The sequence below is a fragment of the Rutidosis leptorrhynchoides genome, chromosome 3, assembly GCF_046630445.1.
Source record: "Rutidosis leptorrhynchoides isolate AG116_Rl617_1_P2 chromosome 3, CSIRO_AGI_Rlap_v1, whole genome shotgun sequence".
Classification (NCBI taxonomy): Eukaryota; Viridiplantae; Streptophyta; class Magnoliopsida; order Asterales; family Asteraceae; genus Rutidosis; species Rutidosis leptorrhynchoides.
This window is the reverse complement of record NC_092335.1, coordinates 128,166,335-128,181,267: the sequence shown is the minus strand read 5'-3', so window position 1 is coordinate 128,181,267 and position 14,933 is coordinate 128,166,335.

Here is a 14,933-nt window from a genome sequence, read left to right as displayed (position 1 = left end):
TCGTTCGAAGTGTTTAAGGATTGATTGAAATCCTTCGTGTGCTCAAGGTTAGAGCAAGGTGTGGTGATGGGTCGTGTGTACCCAATTGTTGGTAAAGTCTACCTTTGGTAGCATCGTACGGGTGTACGAGTTGTGATATAGGAACGTGTTTCCAAGTGGGGGAGTCGCACTCCTGCGCGAGGAAAGTGTTAGTGTGATATTTCGGATGATGATTTTGGTAGATCTGGAATTTTTACCGAGACCTAGTTTTGGGTCGATTCGTGGTAGAGTGCGATTTCGGATAAATTGTACTTATGGTTTGGATTGGAATCCCACCGAGGCGGTAATGTGGTAAATCTCGTTGAGAGATAATGGACGTGTTTGGTGAGCAAGGTGAAATCCTTCGGTTAAGGAAGGTGTGTGTCGGGTTCTCTTTTGGAGAATTCTTGTTCGGTACCTATGTTTGATATAGGTGGTTCTTGCTCGATTATGGTATGTAGTTGATGAAGCATGACCTTCGGGGTCCGCTGACTTCATCGTGGTATTGATGATTAATGAAGCATGACTTTCGGGGTCCGCTGACTTCATTATAGTATGGTTGCGTGATGGAGCATGATCTTTAGGGTCCGCTGACTTCATCATGGGAGTACGTGATTGATGGAGCATGATCTTTAGGGTCCGCTGACTTCGTCATGAGCGTGGTGTTGGGATCGGTGAAGCATGATCTTCGGGTCCGCTGACTTCATTCGGTATTGAGATCGGTGAAGCATGATCTTCGGGTCCGCTGACTTCATCCGATATTGATTTTGGTGGAGCATGACCTTCGGGGTCCGCTGACTTCATCAAGAGGGTTGTGTTGTGGGACGTGAATATCGGGTTGTTCGTATTCACAATATTTCGGGTAGTACGAATGTCCCTGTTGGTTGGGCTCATAGTTTGAGGTAGTGAATGTCGGGTAGTTCGGATTCACTAAGGTTCGGGTTGTACGGCCATCCTCGGTTATACTATGTGGCGGTAGTAGTGAATATCGGTTTGCGCGTATTCACGATGACTCGGGTTTTGCGGTCATGTCGTTGTGAGATATATGGATTGGGTTGGTGGATTTCGGGTTGTGCGAATTCACTAAGGTTCGGGTTGTTTCGACCATCCTCCATATGTGTTTTGGCTCGGGTTGTTTCGGCCATGTTGAGTTGTAATCTATTGGTTGTTTGATACACCAATGGTGGGGTCGTGAGGACCATGTTGTGGGAACTATCGGTCGTTTTATGCGTCGATGGTGGGGCCGTGAGGACCATGTGGTATGATTAGTGGTGCGATAGCCGTATTTCGCTCACATGTTTGTTACGGGTGTGACGATAGATGATTTCGTACCCCTTGGGATTTGCGTTCCCATAGCCGTTTTGGGCGCTATCGGTTTCTAACCGTTGGATTGTATTGTTACGGTAGTTGCGTATTGGTTGTATTGCGCACTACAAGGGAGGTTTAATGATTAGGTGATATCCGTAAGGATTCGTTTGGTTCGGTTTCATCGTTTCGGGTTGTTGACCCTAGGTTGAGGCTTGGTTGCTTTGAGCGTTGTACTAGGTAATAGTACGCTAAGGGAATGATATCTCGGTACGAGGTTAGTTGAGTTTTCCCGATGTTAGGGTAGGAGCATGGTTTTAGTGCTCGAATTGTGGACTTGAGAAGTCGCGGGTGACGATTTAGTTGTGGAAGGCGATTCGTTGGAAAGAATTGCTTAGGAAGTCGGATTGAGACTTATGTCGAGGACCGTAGGGTGAGGTCTATTTGGTTAAGTGATGAGGATCACGAGGACGTGATCGAGTTTAAGTGGGGGAGAGTTGTAAGACCCGAATATTTATTTTGTATACTTGTTTATTAAAGGCATATGAGATCGGGCTTCGTTGAATATTTATATATATTAAAATTGGAAAAGAGGTGAATCTGTCAATCTGCGCGCCGCGCAAAGCGGCAGCGCGCCGCGCAAACGCGCTGACAGAACCTATCTTGTTTTATTTATTTTAAATGAAGGGTATTTGGGTAATTTCACATGGGGCCGGATTTGTGGGCATTATCAGTTGGTTTAGATCCAACTTTGGATCATTTCACATCCATTCTTCATCCTCATCCATTCTTAGAGAGAGAGAGAGGTCTAGAGAGAGATTTGAGGTTTTGGGGAAGAAGAAGCTCGAATCGATCAAAGTCTCGGGTTTTAAAGTTGTTCCTTTCGTTCTCGGCTACGCGGTGATAGTATTGGTAAGCTCAAACTCCGAATTTCATCTATTTAATTTGATATTCAAGTTAGGGTTTTGAGTTAATTTGTTGTAATACCCTTTTAGGTGATGAAATGGGTTTAGTGATGCTAGTAATCGGGTTTATTGTTAATTGTTGGTGGATTTTGGGTTGGTGAACAAATTGGCCATGTTTAGAACTTGAAATTTAGTTTAATCACTTTAGTTAGCGATTATGGAAGTATTGGAACCCATTGGAGGTTGTTTGGTTGACTAACTTTGACTTTGGGTCAAATTAGGGTTTGGTGGTGACTATGACCCGATTGGCGATTTAATGAGGTTTATAAACTTAAAATGGATTAAGTTGAAGTATAGAACCGAGTTAAATGTGTTTTGGTGTCAAAACTTGTAAAGGATGAGATTTTGGCCTTTATGGGTCAAAATTAGGGTTTAAGTGTCAAAATGGGTATGACACGTGTTTAACACTTGAGTTCGGGTTTAATTGGCATATTAGGACCATTCTCACTTGTGTTAGTGATTATTGGTTAGTTTGGGTACGGTTTGTGCTTGGAAGTGCATTTGGGTCGAAATGGCACTAAGTGACGAATTGGGTTAATTTGTGAATCCAATCTAATTGTGTTGTGGTATTTGTGATAAGGGAATAGGTATTTTCCATCGGCGAGTTGCGGTTTACTTGGAAGCTTTCTTCAAGACTTCAAGGTGAGTGATAATATCCTATGTGCATATGTATGTGTAGGATGGGTGCGGGTCGGGTGAAGTGATTCTCGGTTATAGAGCTCACTTCACATATAGGTGGACTTGATGGACTTGTATATAAGTCCAATCGGCATGTTGTGCGTTTTGGTTGACCATCTTTGGCGAGATGCACATTTTGTGTGCACATTATCACACTTGGTTGTGATTTGGTTGTTGTAACCCTAATGGCGAAGGGTTGATATGGTTGTGTTGTGGATGACCCCGATTTGGTGGATTTTATAATCCCGTGACCATGGGTTTTGGTATTGAGAAATGAATCTCGGGTAGTGCGGATTCACGATGACTCGGGTTGTTCGGTCACCTTATTTGAGGTAGTGAATCTCGGGTAGTGCGGATTCACGATGACTCGGGTTGTTCGGTCATCTTATGGTTGAGAAGTGAATTTCGGGTTGTGCGAATTCACAAGGCTCGGGTAGTTCGGCCAATGTTCGTGTGATTGAGGTTAAAGGGTTAACCTTGTGCATTATTATTATTGTTTATATATTAATGTGTTGTTGTGTTGTAGCTAACCCTCCGGGTGTAGCTATTTGGCGATGTTCACTTTGTCGTTGGTGGACTCTTATTTGTGTTGTATCTTTAGCTCGTTGCTTAGATCGTACGGTATGCTTAGTGTAGATGCTTTATACTTGGATGCCCCGGTATGCGGTATTTGTTTGTGTGGCGTAATCATTTTATACATATATATGTATGTAGTATGTTATCATTCACTAAGCATTAGCTTACCCTCTCGTTGTTGACTCTTTTTATAGATCGCATGCGGATATGGTGGCTCGAGTAAGCGCGAGGACTAGAAGACGTGCATAGTTGCTTTAGTGACTTGCTTTTGGATCATTTAGGATTTGGTAGCGTATCCCCAATCGCCATGCTCGGCTTTGTATTGTATTAAAGTCTTTTGGTCAAATATTGTATTTCGGTACTTAAGGTGGTAAAATGGGTCGTTGTGGGACCCGCTTCGTAAACTTAATTTTATTAATTAAACGTGTTAGTTTTATATGTATGAATTCATGGTTAAAAGCGTTTTGGCTAAAAACGTCGGGAACGGGTCAAACATTTTCACATTTCAAGGAAAACCGGACAGCGGGCTGCCAGACAGGTTCTGCGCGCCGCGCAACCTGTTGGCGCGCCGCGCAACTCAGCCAACAGCAAATTTTTTTTTTTTTGTCATGAAATTTAACGGGGTTTTATACGCGGTATGGTTTGGGTTGTTACAAGCGTTAAAGTGACCTTGGAATTCCCCAAAAATGACTGAAATTTGCCCCTAATGCTCTAAAAATCGGCTGCTAAAAAGATAACCCTCATTAAAGAAAACGGCTCCCTATTTATATAAGCAAAAATCTGGCCGACTCGACTTGCGCGGTGTCCATGTATATGCGCGGCGCGCGTTTCTTCATAAAAAATACTGTTCGAAAATCAATAACTTCTGATCTGTTTTGAAGCACAAACGCGCGGTGCGCATCCATCCGCGCGGCGCACATAACCGAGCTCATCAATTCTTGCCCGTTTTTATATATCACAAATCCTGGTCTCGTCCCAAATCAACAAATAACACATAACTGCTGTAAACGAGCCATAAACACCTTAAATCAATCATTTATCACTTCTAGGCTCTCAGATCATAATCTTCCAAATATTCGCGAATAATAATCAAAACCGTATCTGAATGGACTAAAAATGACGGATATTACCATGATAAATGTATGAGAAATGCGCAATATCAGTACCAAGGGTAATAGATTGGGAGCCTTTGGAAAGGGTCAACCTAGCTAACTCAGTTAGGCTATTACTAATCTAAAGGTATGGCAACTCTTCTTTTCCTGATTGGGAACGTTTATTTACCACTCGTAGGCCTGTATATAAGGAGTGGTGTGTTGAGCTAATGAGTACTATAGTCTTAAATAAGGATGTAGATAGGTTAGACGATAAGACTTTTCTTAGATTTTTACTTGGAGGTAGGATGTACAGGATGTCCATGATAGACATGGCTAGGGCTTTACAGATTTACACCCCCACTGAATTATTATCAATTGATTGTACAGCTTTAATTTATCAAGGAGAAAGGGTAGATAGAGATTTTGACGCTAACGCCATATGGAGGCGTATGTCAAATTTTAATGTGTTTACACGGGGAGGAAGACACTCCTATTTAGATATTAATAAGGCAGAGCTTCGCATAATTCATAGATTTTTAGCAAACTCGATTACACAAAGAGGTAGAAACAAGGAAAAAGTGACCCTAAACGATTTATTCTACCTTAAGTGCATTCGAGACACTAGAGGCTTTGTTAATATCCTCTACTATGTTGGGTATTATTTGTCCAAATTTGTGGAAGGTAACAGGATGGGGGAATAATAGGAGGAGGAATTTTTGTTACTCTCATTGGAGAGTATTTAGGTGTAGATAGGGAACACGGAGGTCCAATGATGGTGGTTGAGGAACAAACCGATACTATAGGTTTGGTGGTTTATCAAGGTGCAAAGGTATTAAAACGGAGGCACAATATGCCAATAGCATATCAGGTCACCCATCCACAGGTAGAGAGGGGTTCGGATGAGGAGATGGAGGAAGTAGATGACATTAGGGATGTCATTAGGGATAGTTATATTGATGTCTTCCAGCATGTAGATGAGGTGGAAATGAATAACCAGGCAAGGCATCATCAGTATGAGCAGCGGAGAGTCGCGGATGAGTATGAGCAATCCAGGCGATGCCAACACGATAGCTGGAAAGTTCATCAGCACCAAATCATGAGCCAGCTATCATATCAGATACCACATAACTACATCCCGACTCGGCCAGCTTACTATCCACCACATCAGCCCGACATGCGACCACCCTTTGACCTGTACGACCCCAACCAAGCCTATAAGGACACCTATCACCAACCATGAAACCCTAGCGATGATATGAACTGGAACCCCTATCCAAATCAATAGTGTTCCATTGGTGATTTCTAATTTTTTATTATTTTTATCTATTTGTGTTAAACATTTAACATTTTGATACTTTTATGTAATGTTTAACATTTTTATTATTTTGTAATAATATTTCATTTTTGTAATTTGAAAGTGGGATATTAAGTCCCATTTCAAAATACCATGCATGTTTATATTTGTATTGTATGTATTTTATCTCATGTACACAACAGGGTAAAACAGCGAACTTTCAAAGACTGGCATTAAGTTCAGCAAAAGCAACTAATTTTGACGACAAGACGAAAAATATATATGAAATAACAACTGCAGGAATGTACAAATGAAGTGCACCATTTATCATTCAAACAAACAACAATATGTTTGGAAACTTTGATAAAATTTAATCATTTTTCTACGCTAATCACCCTCAATAATTTAAATTGATACTGATTTCTTGCAAATGAGGGCATTGCAAGATCTCAAGTGTGGGAAGGGATTAAATTCTTTCGGTTTTAAAAATTTGACTTATACACTTGGTTTAATAGCTACCGTTAAACTTTACTAGTAACGCAGTAGTTGTATTAGAATCTAGTGCTCTCTGATAATAAAGAACAGCCATAGTCTTATATACTGACTACCCACTTCTAGTAAAATTTTTAAAACAATTTCAACTAAATGAACTCAAAATCATGTTTATACATATTTATGAACGATAAAACTAGGTGTTAACACTGAAATTATTGTTACCTCGGAAATAAAGTGTGGGAAAGAAAGAAAAATAAAAAGGCAAAGAAAGAAAAATAAAAGCCAAGTGTGGGAAATATTTACCAAGTTATTTAGATCATATATCACATATTTTTGTACAGATAATTGAAGATACTTTTGTTTTGGAAGATATTAATCAGTTTTACCCAGTTTATTGTAATATAAATGAAATTTAAAAGGAAATAAAGTCTTCCGAGAAAAAAAAGATACGCGCTTCTTGATTTAGGTCAGGAAGTTGTCGTCCAGACCAGTTGTAGAATCTACGAAAAACCTTGAAAAGTTTTCTCGAAAATCAGCTGGAAATCCACGGACCTCAGCATCAAACAGGGTCGCCAAGTGGTCAGATTTATCCTAACCATGAGAGGATCTGTCTCATACAATGGGGGGGGCACCGTGCAAATTAGCTTATAATACTAATGAATTAGATCCCCAGAAAGGATAATCTCCTTAAAGATTAAAAATCAGCATTTAAGCCTGATATTACTCAATCCTTGAGATTGACTTTAAAAGATTGAGAATTACAAACTCATGGAATTCGATGATATCTAAAATCGAGCTTGAACGAGAAAATATTTTGATCAAAATTACAAACCGATTTGTTTTCTAAAAAACTATTTTCAATGCGTTCATTACCATTGAACGTAAAATCCTAAGAATTCACCGGAATTCATTAGGTCACCTGAACCAAATCGAGTGTCAAACGTAAGAACGGTGGTTGCATATCATGGTCGAAGACAGGACCTTGTGCCAGACTGAAAAACTATAGGGTAATCTTTTACTATTTCTCCTATAAAGGATAGTAATTGCATCCGACACGTTATTGACCATAATTATATGCATGTCACGGGACATTGCCTTAACAGTTGCTTGTTCATCGCTTTCCTTTACAACCGAACGGTAGTTTACCGAAAGGTAATATACGGAGCAAGTAAACTGGACGTGTTGCTCTCCTAATACAAGGTTAGCAAGTGGGTGACACAAAACCATAAGTTTTGAGCTAAAATTTTCAAATCTGAAACCCACAAAACCCACAAAAACATTTTGCAAACACCGGTGAAGGGTTATTCCGGAAAACTTATCTAGGGTAAAAGCTAGATTGAATTTTCAAAAGATCAAATATTTTCATAAAGATCCAATTTCCTAAAGGATCTAAATTTTTATAGTCATGTGGGACTGTAAACCACAACGTTACTATCATTGTTCATACCGCCGTATCAAAATCACTGATGTATAAAGTGTGAAGAATAAATAAGTGAATCTAGTAAAGTTATATTCAAGTTCTATATTGCTTGAGGACAAGCAACGCCCAAGTGTGAGAATATTTGATAATGCTAAAAACGAACATATATTTCATAGCATTATCCTTCAAGAAAGACAAGCTTTTAGTTGCAATTGTTTTATTTACAAGTGATATTCGTCTAAATAATAAAAGGTGAAGACAAAAGGCAGATTCGACGATTTGAAGAAGCAAATGACCAAAAAGCTAAAAAGTACAAAGTACAATCCAAGTGGTTCAAATTATTGCTGAGAAACGTCTAAAAGTTACAAGAGTACGAGCCGCGAAACGCAAAGTACAAGATATTAAATCGTACGAAAGGACGTTCGAAAATCCGAAACCGAGACCTGAACCAACTATCAACGCGCGACTCAACGGAGCTAAAATTACAAGTCTACTATGCACATGAATATAATATAATATATATAATTATATAAAATTATATATATTATATTATATAATATATAATTCGCAGCAGCCCACATTTTGGAAGCATTTGGAACAGGAAAAGGCTGCCATGCGATCGCATGGCTATGAAGGCATAAACCCATGCGATTGCATAGGTTACTGTACCGATTCAGGTCCTATAAAAAGGCAGTTTGATCGACGAGTTTTAGACACACCATATTCAATCAATTACTCTCTATCTCTCAATAATTATTTATATTTATATTTATATTTTATAATTATAATTTTAATATTAAGTTAATAATAATAAGGTTATAGTGGCAAATGTTTTAAGTTTGTAAGTCGAATTTCTGTCCATGTAACACTACGCGATTAATACTCATTGTAAGTTATGTTCAACCTTTTTAAATTAATGTCTCGTAGCTAAGTTATTATTATGTTTATTTAAGCCGAAGTAATCGTGATGTTGGACTAAATATTAAGACGGGATTATTGGGCTTTGGACCATAATTGAGGTTTGAACAAAAGACCGACACTTGTGGAAATTAGACTATGGGCTATTAGTGGGCTTTATATTAATTAAATGATATCTCGTTGATTTAATATAGAGATTTATTATTTGACGTATTTATAAATAACCACATACGCTTGACTGGGTACGGTGGGCGGGATATCTATAAATACTAATAATTATTCATTTGACCGGACACAGGGATGGATTAATAGTCACTGGACTCATTAAAACAGGGGTGGATTACATTCAAGGGTAATTGGTGTAATTGCTAACAAAGTATTAAAACTTTGGATTACACGCAGTCGATAACCTGGTGTATTCATTAAACAAAGTATTAAGACCTTATTACAGTTTAAGTCCCCAATTAGTTGGAATATTTGACTTCGGGGATAAGGTTAATTTGACGAAGACACTCGCACTTTATAATTATGACCGATGGACTATTATGGACAAAACCAGATGGACATATCGAATAATCCAGGACAAAGGACAATTAACCCATGGTAATAAATTAAAATAAACACGTCAAACATCATGATTACGAAAGTTTAAATTAGCATAATTCTCTTAATTTATATCTCATTGTACTTTTATTTACCGTCATTTTATTTATCCTCATTTTATTTATCGTACTTTAAATTACTGCAATTTTATTTATCGTACTTTTATTTATCGTCATTTACTTTACGCTTTAAATTAAGTTATATTTATATTTAATATTTTACATTAAGTTTTAATTGTGACTTGAGACATAAAATCGACAAACCGGTCACTAAACGGTAAAAACCACCTTTTATAATAATAATAATAATACTACTTATATACAAATATAGTTGTAAAAAAAAATATAGCGTTAAACTTAGCTGTATCCCTGTGGAACAAACCGGACTTACTGATAGGTCAGGTCATGTTGAGATTGAGAGAAACGATAAGATAGAATGAGATTCGGTAGGTGAGAAGGAGATTCGGTAAGAGAGAGAGAATCGGTACAAATTACATTCCACAGCTTCTAGAACTCAGTTACAATGCAATGGCTATCTAATTAGGACTACTAAGGTTCCTTATATAGCCATCTTCTAAGGAATCATCAATTAAGCTTATTTCACATTAACACTATACAACTTCGGGGTCCTAACAATCTCCCCCTTAGTGTTAAATGTGAACTTTACAATATAATCCTATTGAGTAATCTTGAGAGGTCCAAACGTTAGTTTCCATCGTGTGCCATCTGGTTTTGAAACTTCTACTTGATTTTCAGAAATTTGCTTAGAAGGTTTCCAGACGCCCCACGCTTTTCTTGGATCTCCCTCATGTAATGGATATTCATCCATTTCTTTGAAATACCTTCTCTTTATCTGGCCACGAAGAATCTCAAACTGTCTTGTACGAATCCGGAGCTTCAGACGATCTCTGATATGCTTTATAAACTCTCCAAGACCCATTTTCATGTCAATATCATCAAACTTGTTTTGACGAATTTTAAGATACTTCAGTGCAGCCTTGAGTGTACCATCAGAGTATTTGTTCAACTCTTTAGTGCGGATGAAAACTTTTCCTTTCTGAGAATTCACAAATACAAACCCTTCGGTTTCGAATTTCATTTGAAACATTCTCATATCCTTTAGTCCCTCTGAGTATTGATTCGGACATGTTATTCGAATCTTTTTCCTATTAGCTTCGAGACCAATTTGGAAATCTTCACGTCTCATCAGTTCAATTGTCTCCATCATGTATCTTTTCACAGCTTCCAAAGCTTGAGCCTTAGCAAAAGGTCGAATGGTGATGATACGGAGATAGTTGTAGATGTGAATGATATCAAGCATATCTAGATTATGAAAATCTGCTTCTGTGAACTTGTATTCCTTCTCATCTTCTCTAATAACGTGAAACTGACTGATGACGTCTTTCTTTTCGCTTATCTCTACTCCGACTCGAGTAATATTCAACACTTCTGTAATACGATATTTTCTTTGAAGCCACAAGTTGAAATGTCCCGTTCTTATTGATTAAAAACGTTCCATATTAATTGATTTCGTTGCGAGGTTTTGACCTCTATATGAGACGTTTTTCAAAGACTGCATTCATTTTTAAAACAAACCATAACCTTTATTTCATAAATAAAGGTTTAAAAAGCTTTACGTAGATTATCAAATAATGATAATCTAAAATATCCTGTTTACACACGACCATTACATAATGGTTTACAATACAAATATGTTACATCGAAATCAGTTTCTTGAATGCAGTTTTTACACAGTATCATACAAACATGGACTCCAAATCTTGTCCTTATTTTAGTATGCAACAGCGGAAGCTCTTAGTATTCACCTGAGAATAAACATGCTTTAAACGTCAACAAAAATGTTGGTGAGTTATAGGTTTAACCTATATATATCAAATTGTAACAATAGACCACAAGATTTCATATTTCAATATACATCCCATACATAGAGATAATAATCATTCATATGGTGAACACCTGGTAACCGACATTAACAAGATGCATATATAAGAATATCCCCATCATTCCGGGACACCCTTCGGATATGATATAAATTTCGAAGTACTAAAGCATCCGGTACTTTGGATGGGGTTTGTTAGGCCCAATAGATCTATCTTTAGGATTCGCGTCAATTAGGGTGTCTGTTCCCTAATTCTTAGATTACCAGACTTAATAAAAAGGGGCATATTCGATTTCGATAATTCAACCATAGAATGTAGTTTCACGTACTTGTGTCTATTTTGTAAATCATTTATAAAACCTACATGTATTCTCATCCCAAAAATATTAGATTTTAAAAGTGGGACTATAACTCACTTTCACAGATTTTTACTTCGTCGAGAAGTAAGACTTGGCCACTGTTGATTCACGAACCTATAACAATATATACATGTATATTAAAGTATGTTCAAAATATATTTACAACACTTTTAATATATTTTGATGTTTTAAGTTTATTAAGTCAGCTGTCCTCGTTAGTAACCTACAACTAGTTGTCCATAGTTAGATGTACAGAAATAAATCGATAAATATTATCTTGAATCAATCCACGACCCAGTGTATACATATCTCAGTATTGATCACAACTCAAACTATATATATTTTGGAATCAACCTCAACCCTGTATAGCTAACTCCAACATTCACATATAGAGTGTCTATGGTTGTTCCGAAATATATATAGATGTGTCGACATGATAGGTCGAAACATTGTATACGTGTCTATGGTATCTCAAGATTACATAATATACAATACAAGTTGATTAAGTTATGGTTGGAATAGATTTGTTACCAATTTTCACGTAGCTAAAATGAGAAAAATTATCCAATCTTGTTTTACCCATAACTTCTTCATTTTAAATCCGTTTTGAGTGAATCAAATTGCTATGGTTTCATATTGAACTCTATTTTATGAATCCAAACAGAAAAAGTATAGGTTTATAGTCAGAAAAATAAGTTACAAGTCGTTTTTGTAAAGGTAGTCATTTCAGTCGAAAGAACGACGTCTAGATGACCATTTTAGAAAACATACTTCCACTTTGAGTTTAACCATAATTTTTAGATATAGTTTCATGTTCATAATAAAAATCATTTTCTCAGAATAAAAACTTTTAAATCAAAGTTTATCATAGTTTTTAATTAACTAACCCAAAACAGCCCGCGGTGTTACTACGACGGCGTAAATCCGGTTTTACGGTGTTTTTCGTGTTTCCAGGTTTTAAATCATTAAGTTAGCATATCATATAGATATAAAACATGTGTTTAGTTAATTTTAAAAGTCAAGTTAGAAGGATTAACTTTTGTTTGCGAACAAGTTTAGAATTAACTAAACTATGTTCTAGTGATTACGAGTTTAAACCTTCGAATAAGATAGTTTTATATATATGAATCGAATGATGTTATGAACATCATTACTACCTCAAGTTTAGTAGGTAAACCTACTGGAAGTGACAAGAAATGATCTAGCTTCAAAGGATCTTGGATGGTTTGAAAGTTCTTGAAGTAGGATCATGACACAAAAACAAGTTCAAGTAAGATTTTTACTCGAATTAAGATAGTTTATAGTTATAGAAATTGAATCAAAGTTTGAATATGAATATTACCTTGAATAATAAAGATAACCTACTGTATATAACAAAGGTTTCTTGATCTTAGATGATTACTTGGAATGGATTAGAAAGCTTGGAAGTAAATTAGTAAACTTGAAGGGATTTTTGAAGTGTTCTTGAAGTGTTCTTCCTATGATGATTATAGCTTGATTCTTGAAGTGATTTTTGATGAAGATGATGATTAACTACTGGAAAAATACGTTCATAATAGTGTGTGTGTGTTGAGAGAGAATTAGAAAGAGAATTGGAAGTGAAATGGAGTGAATGATGAGTGGTAATTGGTGAGTGGTGAGTGGGGTTAAAAGGAGTTCTAGTTAGTTGACTAGCTCATGGTAGAAGTTAAAATTGATTAGTCATACATGACATAATCAAGATTGGAATCCCATGCTAGTTCCTATTGGTATATACCCATAGTAAGTACGTTTTGAAGCTGTGTATAATACGGGTAAGAATACGACTAGAATTCTTGATGAAAGAAAAGAATGGGAAAGTAACTGTAACCATTTTCGTTAAGTATGAGTGTTTTGATATATGTCTTGAAGTCTTCCAAAAGTATTTTAATACATCTAAATACACTACATGTATATACATTTTAACTGAGTCGTTAAGTCATCGTTAGTCGTTACATGTAAGTGTTGTTTTGAAACCTTTAAGTTAACGATCTCAATAAATGTTGTTAACCCATTATTTATTATATCTAATGAGATGTTAAATTATTATATTATCATGATATTATGATATATTAATATATCTTAAAATGATTTATATACATTTAAATGTCGTTACAACGATAATCGTTACATATATGTCTCGTTTCGAAATACTTAAGTTAGTAGTCTTGTTTATATGTATATAACTCATTGTTAATATACTTATGGAGATACTTACTTATCATAATCTCATGTTAACCATATGTATATCCATATATATATCGTCATGTCGTTTTTACAAGTTTTAGCGTTCGTGAATCGCCGGTCAACTTAGGTGGTCAATTGTCTATATGAAACATATTTCAATTAATCAAGTCTTAACAAGTTTGATTGCTTAACATGTTGGAAACATTTAATCATGTAAATATCAATCTCAATTAATATATATAAACATGGAAAAGTTCGGGTCACTACAGTACCTACCCGTTAAATAAATTTCGTCCCGAAATTTTAAGCTGTTGAAGGTGTTGACGAATCTTCTGGAAATAGATGCGGGTATTTCTTCTTCATCAGATCTTCATGCTCCCAGGTGAACTCGGGTCCTCTACGAGCATTCCATCGATCCTTAACAATTGGTATCTTGTTTTGCTTAAGTCTTTTAACCTCACGATCCATTATTTCGACGGGTTCTTCGATGAATTGAAGTTTTTCGTTGATTTGGATTTCATCTAACGGAATAGTGAGATCTTCTTTAGCAAAACATTTCTTCAAATTTGAGACGTGGAAAGTGTTATGTACAGCTGCGAGTTGTTGAGGTAACTCAAGTCGGTAAGCTACTGGTCCGACACGATCAATAATCTTGAATGGTCCAATATACCTTGGATTTAATTTCCCTCGTTTACCAAATCGAACAACGCCTTTCCAAGGTGCAACTTTAAGCATGACCATCTCTCCAATTTCAAATTCTATATCTTTTCTTTTAATGTCAGCGTAGCCCTTTTGTCGACTTTGGGCGGTTTTCAACCGTTGTTGAATTTGGATGATCTTCTCGGTAGTTTCTTGTATAATCTCCGGACCCGTAATTTGTCTATCCCCCACTTCACTCCAACAAATCGGAGACCTGCACTTTCTACCATAAAGTGCTTCAAACGGCGCCATCTCAATGCTTGAATGGTAGCTGTTGTTGTAGGAAAATTTTGCTAACGGTAGATGTCGATCCCAACTGTTTCCGAAATCAATAACACATGCTCGTAGCATGTCTTCAAGCGTTTGTATCATCCTTTCGCTCTGCCCATCAGTTTGTGGATGATA